Below are 18,024 nucleotides of genomic sequence, written 5' to 3'. Positions count from 1 at the left end.
GTTTAGAATTCCAGATTTCCAGAATGATGTTTCCAGAAATGATTGTTAGATTTCCAGAAAATTCAAAAGAAGTTTCTGAAGTTCCATTTCATTCTGAGAGACGTAATTCTTTTTGATCATTTTTTCGATAAACTCGAGCGCAGGAAAAACAGAAGGGAACAGCTCTAAGAATTTTTTTGTAAATTGCCTAAAAGTTTTCTCAGGAAATCGTTCTAGCGTCTACCTGCCACAAAATCGTTTCAAAAAGAAAGAAAAAATCATAGTCGTTAGGAATTGATTCTCATTCATCGCATCTTCGAACTGAAAAAAAAAAGTTATATACATATATAAAAACCTTAAATAAACACTTAATTTTTTGTGAGTAAATGCACTGCTCAAAATAATTAGGTGAGCACGTGGTTTTAACAAAATTACGCAAAGATGTATACCAATAAGTAACATAAAATGAATCATCCCACTGGGGAACAGCAATTTCGTTGTCTTAAATCTGTGACTTGATTTCAACTAACTTTTGGCCTCTGGGTCCAAAAATATTCGCAGTTTTTGTCTATCACGTCATGTTTTCAACCTACAGGATACCTTCAAAAGTCATACAAATTGTGCATATAAAAGAAAATAAAAGTAAAAACTTGTCAAATGCACTGTTTACAATCAACAATTTTATTCATACAAAGGCTATAATAGTTACCGCAAGTAAAATTGTGTATTTATACATATTAAGGTAAAAATTTTCGCTTATAGCTTTTTCTGGAGTGTTTAATCTGTGGACATTCTCGCTTGATGCTCCAACAATAGTCAGCCATCATATGTACATCCCATCTACCTTGATATCGTGTCTCCATGACCTTCAAATCTTTGTGGAATCGCTCGCCCTGTTCATCACTGACTGCACCAAGATTTTTCGGGAAGTTAGCAAGATGGCTATGTAAAAAATGCAATTTGATGCTCATGTGGCAACCAAGCATTTTGAAGCTCTCCAAGAGTTGCTGGACAATTTCGTCGTAATTCTGGGCTCGTGTATTTCCAAGAAAGTCTTTAACAATGTTTTTGAATGCCAGCCAAGCATTCTTTTGAATTTCTGACATTGTTCCTATGAACGTTTCATCTTTCACAAGCTGCCGAATCTGTGGACCATCAAAAACACCGGCCTTTATCTTTTCAAATGACAGGCTAGGAAATGCTGAAATGAGATATTTGAAACTGACTCCTTCAATTGGTAAAGCTTTTACGAATTGCTTCATGAGACCCAATTTTATATGCAGAGGTGGAAATATAATTTTCTTTCTGACGACAAGTGGATGATGTAGAATGTTTGGATCACCAGGTTTCAGGTCAGATCTTGGCGGCCAGTTCGTCTGCATCCAATGTTTCTCACGAGCTCTGCTGTCCCACATACACAAAAAGCAGGGATACTTAGTATATCCGCGTTGCTGGCCAAAAAGAAAGCAGACCATTTTAAGGTCAACGCAAATGATCCATTGGTGCATTTGATATTGCAACAAATCAATGACTCTCTTTATGTCTTCGTATTCTTCCCTCAAATGAACTGAATGGCCTATCGGGACTGAACCAAATAAATTTCCATTGTGAAGAAGAACACACTTCAAGCTCCGCTTTGAGCTATCGATAAACAGTCGCCATTCAGTTGCGTTATAGGCTGAAATTCCCAACTCTTCCATTAAACCATGTACGTTATCGCAATACACAAATCCATCATCACTTCGAAAGTACTGCAGAAACGCGCTTTCTCTTGATCGAAAATATGATACCTTAGCTCCCTTTTCAAGCAAGTTTTTCTCATGCAGTCTTGATGCTAAGAGCTCTGAAGCTTTTTTGGATAATCCCAAATCTCGTACCAAATCATTCAACTCATGTTGCTCAAATCCCTTACGAACGGAATCACATTCAATTTCAAAATCTTTATCGTTGGGGTCACTTCGATCTTCATCAGACTCGTATTCCTGTATTTCCAAACAGGGTAATTCATTGAAAACTGGCACTGGGATTTCAGCTGAATGAGGCACTGGGCGTATAGCTGATGGTAAACTAGGATACTCTATTTTACATTTGTTTTTCTTATTATATCCTGACGTTTTCACTATACAAAAGTAACAATCACTTGAATGATCTCTGGGCTCTCGCCAAATCATAGGGATACCAAATGGAAATTTACCACGTGTTCCCTTTGTCCACATCCGTAAACTCTCAACACACTGCTTACACACTTTGTGTGGAGCCCATGATTTGTCTTGATCTCCAATTTTCACTTTAAAATAGGCATAATAGACTTGCCTGACAAATGTACTGATGTTTGTCCTTTGACTGGGAATGGTAAAACTGCCACATATATAACAAAACGAATCGGGGCTGTTTAAGCACTTACGACGTGAACTAGCCATAAGGAAAAGTTTCAGTTGATGTATAAATGAAAACTAAACGCTCAAAAACAAGAACAAGAACAGTATATAAACAAGAACTCAAACTCCACGTTGGAATGTGATTCATAAATTTCAGAGTAACATACAACCTCTCACTACAGTATCTCAGGCGTTATTGAACAACCCCAGACCAGTATAAACCTGTCGCTGTGCTCCCATGCGTCATTTACCCGGCGCCAATCGGAGAAGGTTAGTGCCAGCCAGCCAATGATTCATGCTCGATTCCGCGGGGAGTAGTCACATTCTCATAAGGTGTAGAGAAAAAACTTGACGTGGTAGAATAAAACTAACTACAGTTTTGAAACCAGCATGCCTAATTAACTATAAAACAGCTCAAAAACCTAACTCAACAGAAATTGTTTTACAAATTGTTCCCCAGTGTAATTTAAAGCTTACCAGGAAGCGGAATAAGAAAACTTTATATGTAAATTAAAGTTCATGACATCAAAAACCAGAAAAAGGAGATAAGTGCAGAAATTGGGATGTTGCAAAAACGTCTGTTTTATCGTTGTAACTGTGAAACTTGATTGCACAGTATTTGTTTTTGAGACAAGGTTACTTGAGAATGTCTCAACAGCGTGATATACCGGCATCCATGGCATGGCGTGTTATAGGCAGACTGGAATCCAAGCAAAACGCAACTTAGTGTCGCGAAGAAGTGTTGTTACAAGGTTGTGGAATCGATTCCAAGAAACAGGAAATGTTAGACGTCGACCCTTGCAAGGTCGGCATACTCCTTTACAGCAACTGATGACCGGTATATACTGTTAACAGCCAGTCGAAACAAAACAGAGACTGCTGCTATGCAGTAGGACTCGACCGATGCATCGGCCTGGCCGATGCATCGGCGCCGATGGTTCAACAATTTAGCCATCGGCATCGGCATCGGCGGCCGATGCTGACTTGCAGGAAACATCGGCCCATCGGCCTTAAAAACATCGAAAAGCCGATGGAATTGGCCGATGTTTTTGAAAAAAAAAAAAAAAAAAGACCTTTGTTTTACTTTTTAATACAAAGTAAAGGGAGTTGTTGTTTTCAAACAAAATTGTTTACTTAAATTTCAGTATGAATTTATATTTTAGTCACCCCTGAAAGAGTTTTTAATACTGCATTCAGGTACCAAACACGTTAATTATTGCGTTGTTTCTTGCGGCTGGATGCACGTACAGTGGCTCCCAAAAGTCTTCGTACACCTACGACTTTCAACGAAATAGGCCCCAATCAATTGGTTAGAATTAATATTTCGGAATAGGTATTTAATTATAAGATCTATGATCAATTTTTAACAAAACTACATGAAAAGTATTTAAAAAATATTAAAACCTAATTTTTTAAAAATCAAAACCCAAAAAGTGCCCGAAATTTTATCTCACAAAAGTCTTCGTACACTTTATAAAATGTCTATATATTATTGAATAATCTAACTTTTGATTAAGTCATTAATTAGTAGAATATCATACAGTATTCATAACACCTTTTAAAAGTCTGGGAATAGATTTCATTCTTTTTTGCGTAATTTCTGAGTAAGTGTTCTACCACACTTCGAGTCTTACTCTTCTAGCTCTATTTTCGTTTTAAAGCCCTATTTTCGTAACGTAGCCTCCAGATATCTCTAAATACGTTACATTAAGTTAAAATCTGGAGATTTAGGGGGTATTTTCTAAACTTTTGGACAATTTTCGTGGCACTAGACGCAAATGTTGAAAACCGTGTGCTTCTTATCGTTATCTTGATAAAAAACAAAGTTGCTTCCAATAACCAAATTTTTGGCTAAGAGTTCAAAATTGGTTTTTAAAATATTTAAAGGAACAACATGATTCATTATTTCATCAAAAAATTACAAACTACCAAGTCCTGATGCTGATATGCACCCTCACACTAGAACACCTCCTCCGTCCTGATTAACTGATCCAAATAAGTTCTTAAGATTAAGTGCCTAATTTTTTCTTCTACTTACAGTTATACAACAATTTAACCAAAAATGTTGAATTAATTTTTATCTGTAAGTAAGACGTGATTCTAAAACGTTTTTAGCTTATTTATAATTGATTTTGCGACGAAAAGCGTAAGCTTTCTGTTTTTCGCACGACCAAGAAAATTTCTGCGGGAAGAGGTCCCATTCAATCCAGCTAATCAGAGAACTTGGCAATTAATTTTAGGTGAAAACTAAATGTAATATGTTTCATTTAACTCTGCAGAAACGTTTACAGCACTCAAATGAGTATTTTTCATAAATTTTTTAACTTTAAATCTCCGATCACGTTTTGTCAACTTTGCCGGTTGACCTTTTCTTACCTTGTTTTCGGCCCGATTTCTTTCTTGAAAGCATTTTATCAAGTACTTTACTATACAAACAAATAAATAAATTAATTTAGAGACATTTTAAACCAATTTACCACTACTGTGGGAAAAAAATTCAAATTTTGAATGGTGTTTGCGTTTTTTTACGAATACCAGTCATTTTACACTAATAAGCACAATATTAAGGAATAAATAAACAAAAAATTAAAGCCAAATGGCTTAAAAGGGTCAACATAATGCAAAAATATTAATAAAACGGCATATGATAATTTTAATCATGAATTTATTCGAAAATATTTGAGTGTACGATGACTTTTGTGGCGTGTTATTTCTCTGTATCTTCGTTTTCTCACCCATTTCAAAAAGAAGATCCGTCAATATTTTGAAAAAACCAATAGGTTGTATTTAGAATGACATAGGAATGATGTGAAAAAATATTGGACTCCATATTCGAATTCAGTTTCGAGTTATTTTGGTTTTACTAAAAAATTTCAAAGTGTACGAACACTTTTGGAAGCCACTGTATGTATCTCTCATAAGTCATAACTAAAAAATGGTAAGCTGCAGAAGGCTAAATTTTCGCCTGTGGGAAGTGCGCACGTTCCAGTTGTGACCTTCCCTCTTTGTTTTCGATCGGATGTTCTAAAAAGCCTATTAACTGATTTTTTGTGGCTATTAATTACTTATTTCAATGCAAAACTAATATAGCGTCTCAGACTGACGATCATTTGGTGATATATTACCAATTGGAGACCGTGGAAACAAATATGAGATGGCGAAACTGGTTTTGTTTCATTTTGTTCGATTCCCGTTGAACCGACGGTAATTTTTAATTTTTCGATGTTTGTAATATGAATCACAGTAATGCAGTCTTTTCTGTATCGCTTCGGCGGAGCTACAAGATTGAGGCCCGTCGAAATACATTTTGGGGCTGTATTTCTCTATCACAGAAGTTGTAAAACATTTATCAAAAGCATTGTTGTAACTCCTACGGTGCCCCTATGGTTATGGGGCCCTCGCGCAATTGCAACATTTGCTACATTTTAAATCCGCCACTGCACTTATCATTATTTTGAACTCTATTTTTTGCGACTATTTTTTGTATTTCCGAGAATACTTGCGAGCTCCTCCTCCCACTACCTCAATTTCTGAAATTAAACTAAAGTTGTACTTCTGAGTTGTTTAAAACCAACACCATTCATAAAATTAGAGATTTTTTTTTTTCAAGTTTTATCTATTGTTTAGGAAGAGTTTAGAGCATTAATTAGAAATTGATTAAAGACGTTTTGAATTGTGACATAATTCGGAAAACAAAGATTTTGAATTTTTCTTCGGAAGCGCTGAAGTAGATTCAGAAACTCTTCCGAGGAGTTGGTGGTAGCGCTTCTGTACTAAAAAAATTAAGCCGAAGTTGGGACCGAAGTTTAACATTGTGAGTTACTCCAAAATTAGAGGGTGACCCCCTAATCCGCCCTCGTCGTTTCAAGCATTTCTTAAATATTTAGCGATTACTTATTTTGGTCAAGAAATGTCATTTTGCGTATTTTTTTATACTTGTTTCACCTATATTTTGTAATGCGGCACCTTTTTTGACATCATTAATAGCGATCGATTTTTTTTTTCTGTTGTAACTATTTTTATGTATTTATATAAAATCAATGAATAAGTTATTTTCGTTTTCATCATATGTTTAATAATATGTTATAGAAAAGTTTCAAGGATTTTCTACTATGCAATTTTTTAAATTTCAGAAAATTATTGTTAAATAGAAAAATTTAATTTGAACGTGTTTGTAGTGCTCCATAAAAGATTAATCAATCAAATTGTTCAATATTACGTGTACAAACATCAAATCAAGTAGTATGTATATGTATTCAGTTATTAACTTGGGGTAAATACTGAGTTTGTTTATTGGTAGCTGCGTTTTAAGAATCTCATTCATTTCGTGGCTATTTCTTTTTTTCCGCAAAATTTACGCCATTGTTATACATTTTATGAAAAATGACAACTTTTCTATTCATAAATTTTAAATAAGTATAAAAATATTCCTATTATGATTTAATATTGTAATTTATCTGTTACCTTTTTTGTTTAACTTGATGATTAAAAAATCTTTCCACTTTAATAGCGTAATTTGTTGACGGTTTCATAGTTTTTTTTTTTTTTTTTGAATGATTAAACAACATAATTTAATGCTTTTTAACTATGTTCAGTTTTCCTAAATCCAAACATTATTAAAATATTACTGAAATCTTAGTTATATGTTCAATTAAAAAAAATCAATTGGTTATTAAACAGTCTCTTTGTTTTTCCTCCGTTTTTTTTTTGGCTGTTGTTTTTCGTCTTCCATCATACAGCAGTCAAAAAAGGAGAAGCATAACTACACCCTATACAGATTGTACGTAGTACGATCCAAAAGTTCGAGGGATAAGCTGTATAAAACCTTACCCAGAATAGTTCACATTACCGAAGCACATCCACCTACAAAAGGTCATCTTGAGGGACTATGTACTTCTGCCAGTGTTCATATAACTTTTGGAAAAACTCCTGGAAGCCATTTTCACTACCTTCTATGATGCAGCTTTATCTTCTCCTGACGGAAGAAAGCGGCGTCCATGCAAATGTTTTTTTTGCTGGGAACAGGTAAAAGTCACACGGAGCTAAGTCCGACGAAAGCGATGTTTTTGGTTTGTTATATCAGAATATTGACCAATCGAACCGTGCATCCTCAACATGAAAGTCGCCTTCTTCCCCACGATGAAGTCAAAGCAGCAGCGAAAGAGCCCTTACAGGAGGTTGCGATAAATGTCTTCCAGGAGTCCTTCTAAAAGCTATACGAACGGTGGCAGAAGTGCATAGTCGTTCAAGGTGACTATTTTGTAGATGGATTCACGGTAAATTTTTATACAAATTGTCCTCGAACTTTTAGATTATACTACGTACGTACGAATTTTCAACTTACTATTTCATAACATTTTTGAGTGACGTAAGTTTACGCGCATGAAAACATCACAAGAGAATTTGCGATAATTTTAACTAAGGAGGCTTTCAAAATGGATATTTCCGTCATCTATATGTTCTTAGGTACATATGCATGTACATATGACCAAAAAAAAAACTTGTGAAGTTTAAATTGGATGATCGTAAAATAAAAATTTAGGTCGAAATCTGATTTTTTCTTTTTTTTTGGGGGGGGGGGAGTATTACAATTCCTTATCCGGAGAAAGGAAGTAAAGTGAAATGAATCAATGATACTTTAAATCCCTGACAATTTTATCAATTTATTTCTGTTAGATTTTTTTTTTGCCATCGGCCAACAGCATCGGCCATCGGCCATCGGCAATCGGCCATTTGGAGGAAAACAATCGGCCATCGGCCATCGGCCATCTTTGAACAATCGGCCAACAATCGGCATCGGCCCATCGGCCAAAAAATGCCATCGGTCGAGCCCTACTATGCAGCTGCAAAGACAGTTGCGCTTGGCTGCAGGATGAAGGGTGTCCCGTCAAACAGTACGTAATCGGCTTCATAAGGGGGGGGGGGTCTATGACGTAGGCCAATGGTCTGCATTCTGTTGACCCCACACCACCGTGCGGCCCGAAGAAGATGGGCTGCTGAACATTGAGATTGGAAACAACATGATTGGTGCCAAGTGCTGTTTACAGACGAGTCCTGATTCAGTCTGGAGTGTGACACCCGACGTGTTCTGGTATGGAGGGACAGGGGCACTCCAAATAATCCTGTATTCGCTCGTGAAAGGTCACGAAACCGACTAGTTGGTTGGATGGTATGTGGTGGAATCAGCATAGGCGAACGTACGAGCCTGCATATTATTTGGAATGGCACTTTGACGGATCGAAGGTATGCTGACGAGATACTGCAACCTCATGTCATCCCTTAAGCTGGAGACATAGGAGATTTCTTTGTTTTCTAGGATGATTATGCCCGACCGTATAGAGCTCGTCTGATGGAGAACATGCTGCTTGAAGCTGAAACATTACAGCGTATGGAATGGACAGCGTGCTCTCCCGACCTGAATCCAATCGAGCATATTTGGGACATGCTCGGATGACGCATTGTTGCGCGACCAAGGTCGCCTGTTACTGTCCGAGACTTGGAGATTGCACTTCTTGAGGAGTGGAACAGTATCCCCCAAAGTCAGATCAATAACCTCATCACATCTATGGCAAACAGGTATGCAGCAGTCTTAGTTGTTCAAGGAAACCACACGCCTTATTAAAACTCATACATTATGTCTAAACAGTACATTTTTTATCGTTTACAAGAAACCAAATTGTTGCCCCCGATTCATCTTTTCATGTTTTTTCCATATTTTTAAAGAATTAAAGCTTAGTTCCAAGTTTTTTTACGTCTTTTTTTTTTTTTTTTTGTATTGCGCATTGATACGCGTGTACTATCCATTGTATGCCTATACGTGGCTGTCTCGTGCGGTTTTCTTTACTTTTTTGCTTGCTCCCCTAATTGTTTTGAGTAGTGTACATTATTATGTGATGTTTTGGTTTCTCCATGAGTTTTCTTCATCCAATCAGATTTAACTATGTAAAGTTTTCCTCTTATTATTTGTCGTTTGCCGAATATTTACGATTTAATAAAACGGTTTTTTCCTTAGAAAAATAAAAAAATAAAACTCAATTTATTCTGTGAAATACTACTTTTGCTATGCAGGCAAGATTACCTGCATAGCGAAACTGTAGTTCGTTGAAACCAAGGGTTTCTTGGTTCTCTGGAATTTCTTCATGGGTTTCGCAACTCGAAAGTGATCATTATTTGCCTAATCCAACATTTCTTAAATTGTGTTCCGTGGAACCTTAGGATTAAACGAAACTTGCATTCTGCCTTTTAACTCAAATCAATTACTAAAAATAAATGAAAAGCAAGATGTGAGTAAAGATTTTAATCAGTATATTAAGAATGAACTGTAAAGAAAATATCAAAATTAATTGTGGATTAGAAACCCATTTACTGCCAATGTAAGTCCTTTGACTGTAGATACAACAATATGAAACTTTTATTGAAACACTTGTTCAGCTTTGCAACATGAGCTTTAATTAATGCAGTTATTGAAATTCTGGTGCTGTTTAAAGCATAAATCGGGTAAAAACACCGAATGTAGCGAAAAAATTTTGGTTTTGTCACGTACAACTAACATGATTTTAAAAATATATAACATTATTTTGCGTAAAATGGAATTGAGGATTTTCGGTTTAGAATCGTTTTAGTCTTAACGCTTAAATGAAAAATTTTGCGCAAATTTTTGATTTTCAAAACAATCAAGAAGAGATTGTTCACATAATTATTTTTACAGTATCCTTTTATGGGATACTGTCAAAATAATATTGAAAAACAACCGATTGCGTTTCATAAATCAATTGTTTGTACTTCAAACAAATGAAATTAGTTTTTGATTACAAGTGCAGTTTATATGTGTTGATTTGAGGTATTTTGGATCCCGAAACCACTGTTCTCTCCCTAATCATTTGAAAATGACTCTGTGCAACAAACACTCTATACCAGTGTTGCCCAACCAAAGGACAGTGGGCCACATCTAACCCGCGAAGGTAATTCCCGTGTTCCGTTGTTTTTCCAATGTTACAAATCGATAGGCACATTTTGTGACAATGTCACAAATTTGGTTCCAAATATTCAGCAATTGGTTTTTGTAAAACATGCATTTAATAAAATTATCACCATATTAATGATAACAACAATTATTGGTCTGTATTTTTCTTTCCTTTTTCATATTTTACCATGTTATTTAGGAAAGAATGAAATATTTTGAAATTTTAATTGACCCGCGAGAATGATTTTAATATGAAGTGCCGCCTTCGGGCAGAAGTTGGGCACCTCTGCTTTATGCTATTTACATCTTCACTATCACTTCTCGATTCTTAATTTTCTGCAAAAAATGTTAATTTGCTTTGCCCCATATAGCGTATTCTGTATGGTGCTACGCTCTACTTCATATTGCGCGTTTCTCCAATATGATTTTCATTCTTAATCATATGCATCAATTATGCTGGAAATCGAACTAATGCTGAAAACACACGTACTTAACTTTTAAATGGATAAGCACTGTGAAACGTGATTGCTGCAGCCCTAAAAAATATACACATAAATAAATAAAAACAATCTTTAGTGTGAAAAAAAACAGCCCACATTTTGTCCACGGGTAGCAGATTAGGCACCACTGATATAAAGTATCTATTTTAAGAGCCAGTTTTTTTAAGGATCAGGCGGGCTGGATAGTTGACATTTTTGATTTTTCTGAAATTTTCAAGATATGCCCCTTATTTAAAACTACTAAACACGTGTTTTTTTTTATTTTTGCAACAAAAAAAATTTTCTTGACGTTTTTGGAGGTCCAAGTTGGACTTAGTTCGTTTTTTCAAGAAAAATGTACCGATTTACATAGGGCAATACTTTTTACGTTAAGAATGAACCGTGGCACTGGCAATTATTTTGTGCTCTACTACATCCTCGATATCTGTTAGTACGTAATTAGTTGTGGTTGACTCCTTTCGCAAAGGTCAGGGGTCACTCAAAGGTGTACGAAAAAAAGTTTTTTCTGCAACTTTGACCGTCGAAATCTTCTTGCGCCAACAGTGAGCCACAGTAGTACATATTTCAGTAAATACATACCATAGAGTAGTATCCAAAAAGAGAAAGAGTTGTGTGGCTGACATTTGGCGCACCGAAATATTTGACTCTGAAAATGCAGAAATCACGAAATTGCATGACTTTCAAGGTCATTAATTGCTTGTGCCAAGAGTCAGCAGATATGAAACTACCTGGAAAAGAAGTCTTTCATGTCGTAGAAACACAATCAGTTAACAGACCTATGGATATTGGCTAATGTTTCAAATTTTACATAAATTGACTCTAAACTTTGCTCAAAGAGTGTTTTTCTGCACTTGTGAAAAAATGCAAATTACCTGCTTTTAAGTATTTATTACTATTATTTGTAACAATTACAATACATTTTCATAAACTAACTAAAATGGTAACAAAAGACAACATAAACTAGAAACCAAATTGAAAATTAAGTCCATAAACTACTCAGTATGCAACAAAAACTCTTTTTGTCTAAGTTAAATAAATACCCTTGTGAATGAAAAGTAAAATAAGAAATAACAACGTCAAATAGCATGAATGGCAGATTACTGCAGACACGTGTTTCGGCGTAACAAGGAACGCCTTTTTCAAATCAAAATAAATCAGCTTATGGATGAAATGGCATTCATTCATAAGAATTTTTTTTTTTTTTTTTTGCAGAAATAAAAAAACACGTGTTTAGTAGTTTTAAATAAGGGGCATATCCTGAAAATTTCAGCAAAATCAAAAATGTCAACTATCCAGCCTGCCTGATCCTTAAAAAAACTGGTTCTTAAACTCGGAACCCATACATAAACCCAGAAGCCCTTCTTTCGTCCAACAGTTCCTTTTTTTTTCTACCAAGTCTTTTTTAAGTGTAGATTTCAGCTTCTGAAATTCATATTGTTGCGTTGCGTGTGAGATTAAGAATGGGGAGTCTTTTTTTTTTTTTTTTTTGAGACTAGTTCATGAATATAAGTGGATTATCTCGATGGCGAATGCAAATGTCAGGATGAAATCAGATCTCTAAATGTACACGAAAGCGTCCTTTGTTGGCGAAAAATCAATCTGTCAACGCCTCTTTTTCAAACTTCCTCTCTGATGCAATCTCAGTTTTGGATTTACTCGGGTTTGTGGAAAAATTGCTCAGTTGCAAAAAAAGAAAAAAAAAAGAAAAGAAAAGAGGAAAAAGAAGAGGTGGTAGATGGGGAAAATATGACTGAAAATTGTGTTTGGTTGTATTTGGTATACTGCCGTGTGCAAGTAAACGGCAGTACCTGCAGAAATGAGTATGTGTGGTGGATTCAATGATAACAACAGGAAAATGATGGAATTAGATATTTTTTTCTCGCCTTTTTTCAGCGGAAACCAAATAAGCGAGCTTGTATAGTAAAGATAACGTACAATAGACGACAAAAATGCAAAAAAAAAAAAAAAAAAAAAAAAAGAAAGAAAGAAAAGGAAAAAGGTGCAGTTTCTGCCCTTTGCCTGCACACGACAGTATAGTCATTGATAATAATCGCTCCAAAAGATTGTCGCAGTCAAACGTTTCTCTTATTCAGTTTTACTATCATATTTGAAGAAAAATGCATGGATTTGCAACAAAATAGTTACACAGATGGGAACTGATATAGATCAGATTTTGACTCCTATGTGAATGGTTTTGATAAAAAGATACGAAAATTATCTTTACTAATAATAAAGCTGAAAGTTAGTCTGTCAGGAGGATGGCGGGATGTCTGTGACGCGTATTGCGAAAATAAGTGAAAGAAGGAATAAATGTAAGGAAATTTTTAAATGAAGGAAGGTAAATGAAACAACTGATTAATGAATACTAAGTGATCTAATAAAAGACTGAATAAGTAAATGAAATGGACAATTTCAACTAGCCCCACCCACTTTGCCCCGCAAGCGCTTGACTAACTTTACAAACCATTTGAAATACTTATAAGCTTAATACTAGTCGACCCATGCGGAACTTCGCACTGTGCTTCGAATCGTTTCATGTGGCATTGCGCTCTTTAAAAATTTCAAAGAAAGAACGTTATGAAGAAGAATCGAAAAAAGTTTACGAATTAAAGTAGTATACAGAAAAAAGTAAACGCAAAAAAGAAGGCATGTAATTTGGAGACATCAGCAACAAAACCTCGATATATCTAACGTTGTGATATTGTGATCATCGCTCACCTTTTGATTGTACGTATTTTCAATGCAAAAATAAATATCATTAAAAGTGTGACTGAGTAACTCGTGAAAAAGAATTAATTGTGGATGTGAAAAAAAACGGGTTGGGGCAAATACAGTCCTGCCTATGTGAGCATCTGACGGAAAAAAAAGAAACACTAGAGAGATATTTATTGGCACGGATTTGAACTGGCGCCATTCTGATTAACAGCACGACACTCCAACCTTTTGAGCAGTTGTGCCTTCGTTTTCGAATGCTATTCATTGAATCAATGAATAAAATATATAACATATATTAAAAAACAGCAAAAAAAAAAAAAGCTTTTTGTCCAAAAAAAAAAGAAACGAAAAAGAAAAAAAAGACCATGCGTCTATGATTGTCATTAGCCAGCATCATACGCTTTAAAATTATTCGTAAAACATGGAATTTGATTAAGGAATGAGGGAGATCTTGTTTAGCAATTGAAACAAACATTCTAGAGAAATACTAAAATAGATTGAAAATAAGTGTTTTTATTTTTGAAAATTGATACAATTTCGCATAACAGGCTGCTTTAACCGTTACGGCTTGAATGCCAGTACATGTCTTTCTTTTAATCGAACATTTAAAATTCAAAACCAAAACGAGTTGAACTGAGTCCATTTTTAAGTGTAATTTTTCGAAAGTAGACAAAATGCACCCCCCCCCCCCCGAAAGCAGAGGAGTAGAAAATGATTACTTGCTAAAATGAAGTTGATAATAATTTTAATATTTTACATCCTATTCTCGCGCGCGAATAAATAGTTAAAGGTTTACTAGGTGAAACTCGTAATTTCTGTTTGGCATAGTTTTTTTTCTCATTTATACAAAGGGTCGAACACTGCTATGAGAAAAATATACATTTCAGCATGCAATGAAAAAGTTTTTCTGCACAAAAAGGATTCCCTTGAGAACTGAATTTTTAAATCTAATATTTTATGCTTACATTATGCTTAGTAGTCTGAACGGAGTCAAAGCTTTAAAAAAAACTAGTATGTTGTGGCCATCACGAAACTTTCTTCTATATTTTTCTTTTTTTTTCTGATCCCTCCCCATGCTTGACGAGGAAGCAATATTCCCAACAAAAACAAAATTACACATGCAAAAACTTGACGACCATCCCAATGTCTGAATTATTACAAAAGCAAAGCAAAGAGCGAAAATTGAATGTTATTTTAAAAGCCTTGCTTGAATTAATTACAAATATTTTATTTGTTAACAAACATAAGATGGCAACAGTTAAAAATTTTAAATCATTGAGATAATATTTCCGACCATTTCCATACAATTAAAATCACGAGAAATACGCAGACGACAATCTATTACGATTTATCTTTCTTATTGTTGCATTAATAAAGCTATTTTTATTCAAAAAAAAAAATCAACACCTCTTGGAGCGATTGGCGTCAAAATTGAACCAAAGCCTGTTTACATATGGATTCACATATATTCCAAATTTCAACCAGAACGTAGCATTACTTCTTGAGATAGGGCACTCACAATGGAAAAAAAGAACGGGCGATTGCGCTACCCCCTTTTTAGCTGTTGACACCAAAATAAAATCAGCTCTTATACCCACTAAGGACTACTTGCCGATAAATTTTTCTTTCATTCCGTTCATTATTTCTTGAGATACAACAGTCACAATTGACGGCAAAAAACGTTCTATAGCTCAACCCCCGTTTGAGCTATTGACACCAAAATTGAATCAGCATCTGTTCCTGTTAATGGCAACATATGGACCAAATTTTGTTTGATTCCGCCAGTTACTTCCTGATGAATAGCAAGCACGCGTAACTCAAAAAACGTCCCATTGCTCCACCCCCCTTGGAGGAATTCGCGCCAAAAACCAATGGGCACAAGTTCACATAGAGGCACATATGTGTACCGAATTTCGTTCGATTTCATGCGGTAGTTTTTGCTGTAGAGTGGCCACAAAAAACTGGTCACACACAGACGTGACACACATACACACATACACACAGACAGACAGACATTTTCCAAAAATAGTCGAAATGGACTCAGCACACCTCAAAACGTTCGAATCCGTCAAAATTCGAAATTCGAAAATTTGCACGAATCCAATACTTTCTTCTATATATTAGATATAGAAGAAAGTAAACTAGTATGTTGTGGCCATCACGAAACTTTCTTCTATATTTTTCTTTTTTTTTCTGATCCCTCCCCATGCTTGACGAGGAAGCAATATTCCCAACAAAAACGAAATTACACATGTAAAAACTTGACCACCATCCCAATGTCTGAATTATTGCAAAAGCAAAGCAAAGAGCGAAAATTGAAAGTTATTTTAAAAGCCTTGCTTTAATTAATTACAAATATTTTATTTGTTAACAAACATAAGATGGCAACAGTTAAAAATTTTAAATCATTGAGATAATATTTCCGATCATTTCCATACAATTAAAATCACGAGAAATACGCAGACGACAATCTATTACGATTTATCTTTCTTATTGTTGCATTAATAAAACTATTTTTATTCGCTAAAAAATAATGATAATAAAAATAAATCAGCACCTCTTGGCGCGATTGGCGCCAAAATTGAACCAAAGCCTGTTTACATATGGATTCACATATATTCCAAATTTCAACCAGAACGTAGCATTACTTCTTGAGATAGGGCACTCACAATGGGAAAAAAGAACGGGCGTTTGCGCTACCCCCTTTTTAGCTGTTGACACCAAAACAAAATCAGCTCTTATACCTACTAAGGGCTACTTGCCGATAAATTTTTCTTTCATTCCGTTCATTATTTCTTGAGATACAGCAGTCACAATTGACGACAAAAAACGTTCTATAGCTCAACCCCCGTTTGAGTTATTGACACCAAAATTGAATCAGCTCTGTTCCTGTTAATGGCAACATATGGACCAAATTTTGTTTGATTCCGCCAGTTACTTCCTGAGGAATAGCAATCACGCGTAACTCAAAAAACGTCCCATTGCTCCACCCCCCTTGGAGGAATTCGCGCCAAAAACCAATGGGCACAAGTTCACATAGGGTCACATATGTGTACCAAGTTTCGTTCGATTTCATGCGGTAGTTTTTGCTGTAGAGCGGCCATAAAAAACTGGTCACACACAGACGTGACACACATACACACACACACACACACATACAGACAGACAGACATTTTCCAAAAATAGTCGAAATGGACTCAGCACACCTCAAAACGTTCGAATCCGTCAAAATTCGAAATTCGAAAATTTGCACGAATCCAATACTTTCTTCTATATATTAGATATAGGAGAAAGTAAAAAGAAAGAACACCCTTCGATTAATAGTCAACTTACCTGAATAATAACTGTATCCTGCATAAAAGAGTCGAAATGCCAAGTAGCATTCCCGTCGTATCCTTATATATTATTTCTGTAGTCTGTTTTTTGTTCCTAGGCAAGATCTTCCTCAATTCTTGATAGATTTCTTTGATTTTACATCTCATTTTAAAGCTCATCTCATTTTAAAGCATTATTAGTGCAGGTTAATGACAAAAATAGATCTACGGTCTAAAAATTGTTTTTTCTGTCAAAAAAAACCTGTTTTAAAGTACCGGACTGAGGTTTTCGGTTAAATATTACTGGCCAGGTGGCGCTAAAAGCAGAGTAAATATTTCATCATTTCACTTTACCCCACTATTTCACTTTGCCTCACATTCCCTTACTTCGTTCACTAGGTGAGAATTTTTTTAAATTTTTATCCCTAAATAGTTTATAACATAAAAATGCAACGAAAAATGTAGTTTAATTGACCCACAATGATGGAATCACACAATGATGGAATGTGACGATGGAATCCGTCGTTGCGATGTCGGAAGAAAAATTTGCGAATCTGACTCCCCGACTCACAGTGTTTTGATTAATACAAGCTAGCTAGACAAAAGTCAAGTTCAGAATTCATCATTTCAACACACAAAATTAAAGTGTTCCCAAATTCACATGATTTAATTGTACAAGATGGATATTATTTATACTGGTAAGTGCTTTTTTCCCTAATTTAATTACTCGATCTAATAATTAAACAATATTTCAAAAAACTTTAAGATAAAAGAATTAGTTTTTGCTCGTTTAAACCTTTCAAGTGATAGTAATGATTTTACCCGTTTGTACCCGGGCTAAATTTTTTGTATATAATGGCTGCACTTTTGCCATTATTAATAAGGCGTATTATGGTGAGCATACTAGAGTACAACATACTTTATTTCTCTAGAGTACTTTCTTTCGAGTAGGAATTTCTTTGAAGAATGATTGAAGCACCCAAAGTTTTGGGTAAAAAGAAATATGTTGTACTCGAGTGTACTGACTGTAATACGTCTTATTAATAATGGGAAAGCTGCAGCTACTATATACAGAAAATTTAGCTCGGGTACAAACGGGTACCAGTCATTGCCATCACTTGAAAGTTTTGAAACGGGCAAAAAAATCCTTCGGTCATCTTTTAAATTTTTTTTTA

The sequence above is a fragment of the Uloborus diversus genome, chromosome 5, assembly GCF_026930045.1.
Source record: "Uloborus diversus isolate 005 chromosome 5, Udiv.v.3.1, whole genome shotgun sequence".
Taxonomy (NCBI): domain Eukaryota; kingdom Metazoa; phylum Arthropoda; class Arachnida; order Araneae; family Uloboridae; genus Uloborus; species Uloborus diversus.
This window is presented reverse-complemented; position numbering follows the sequence as displayed.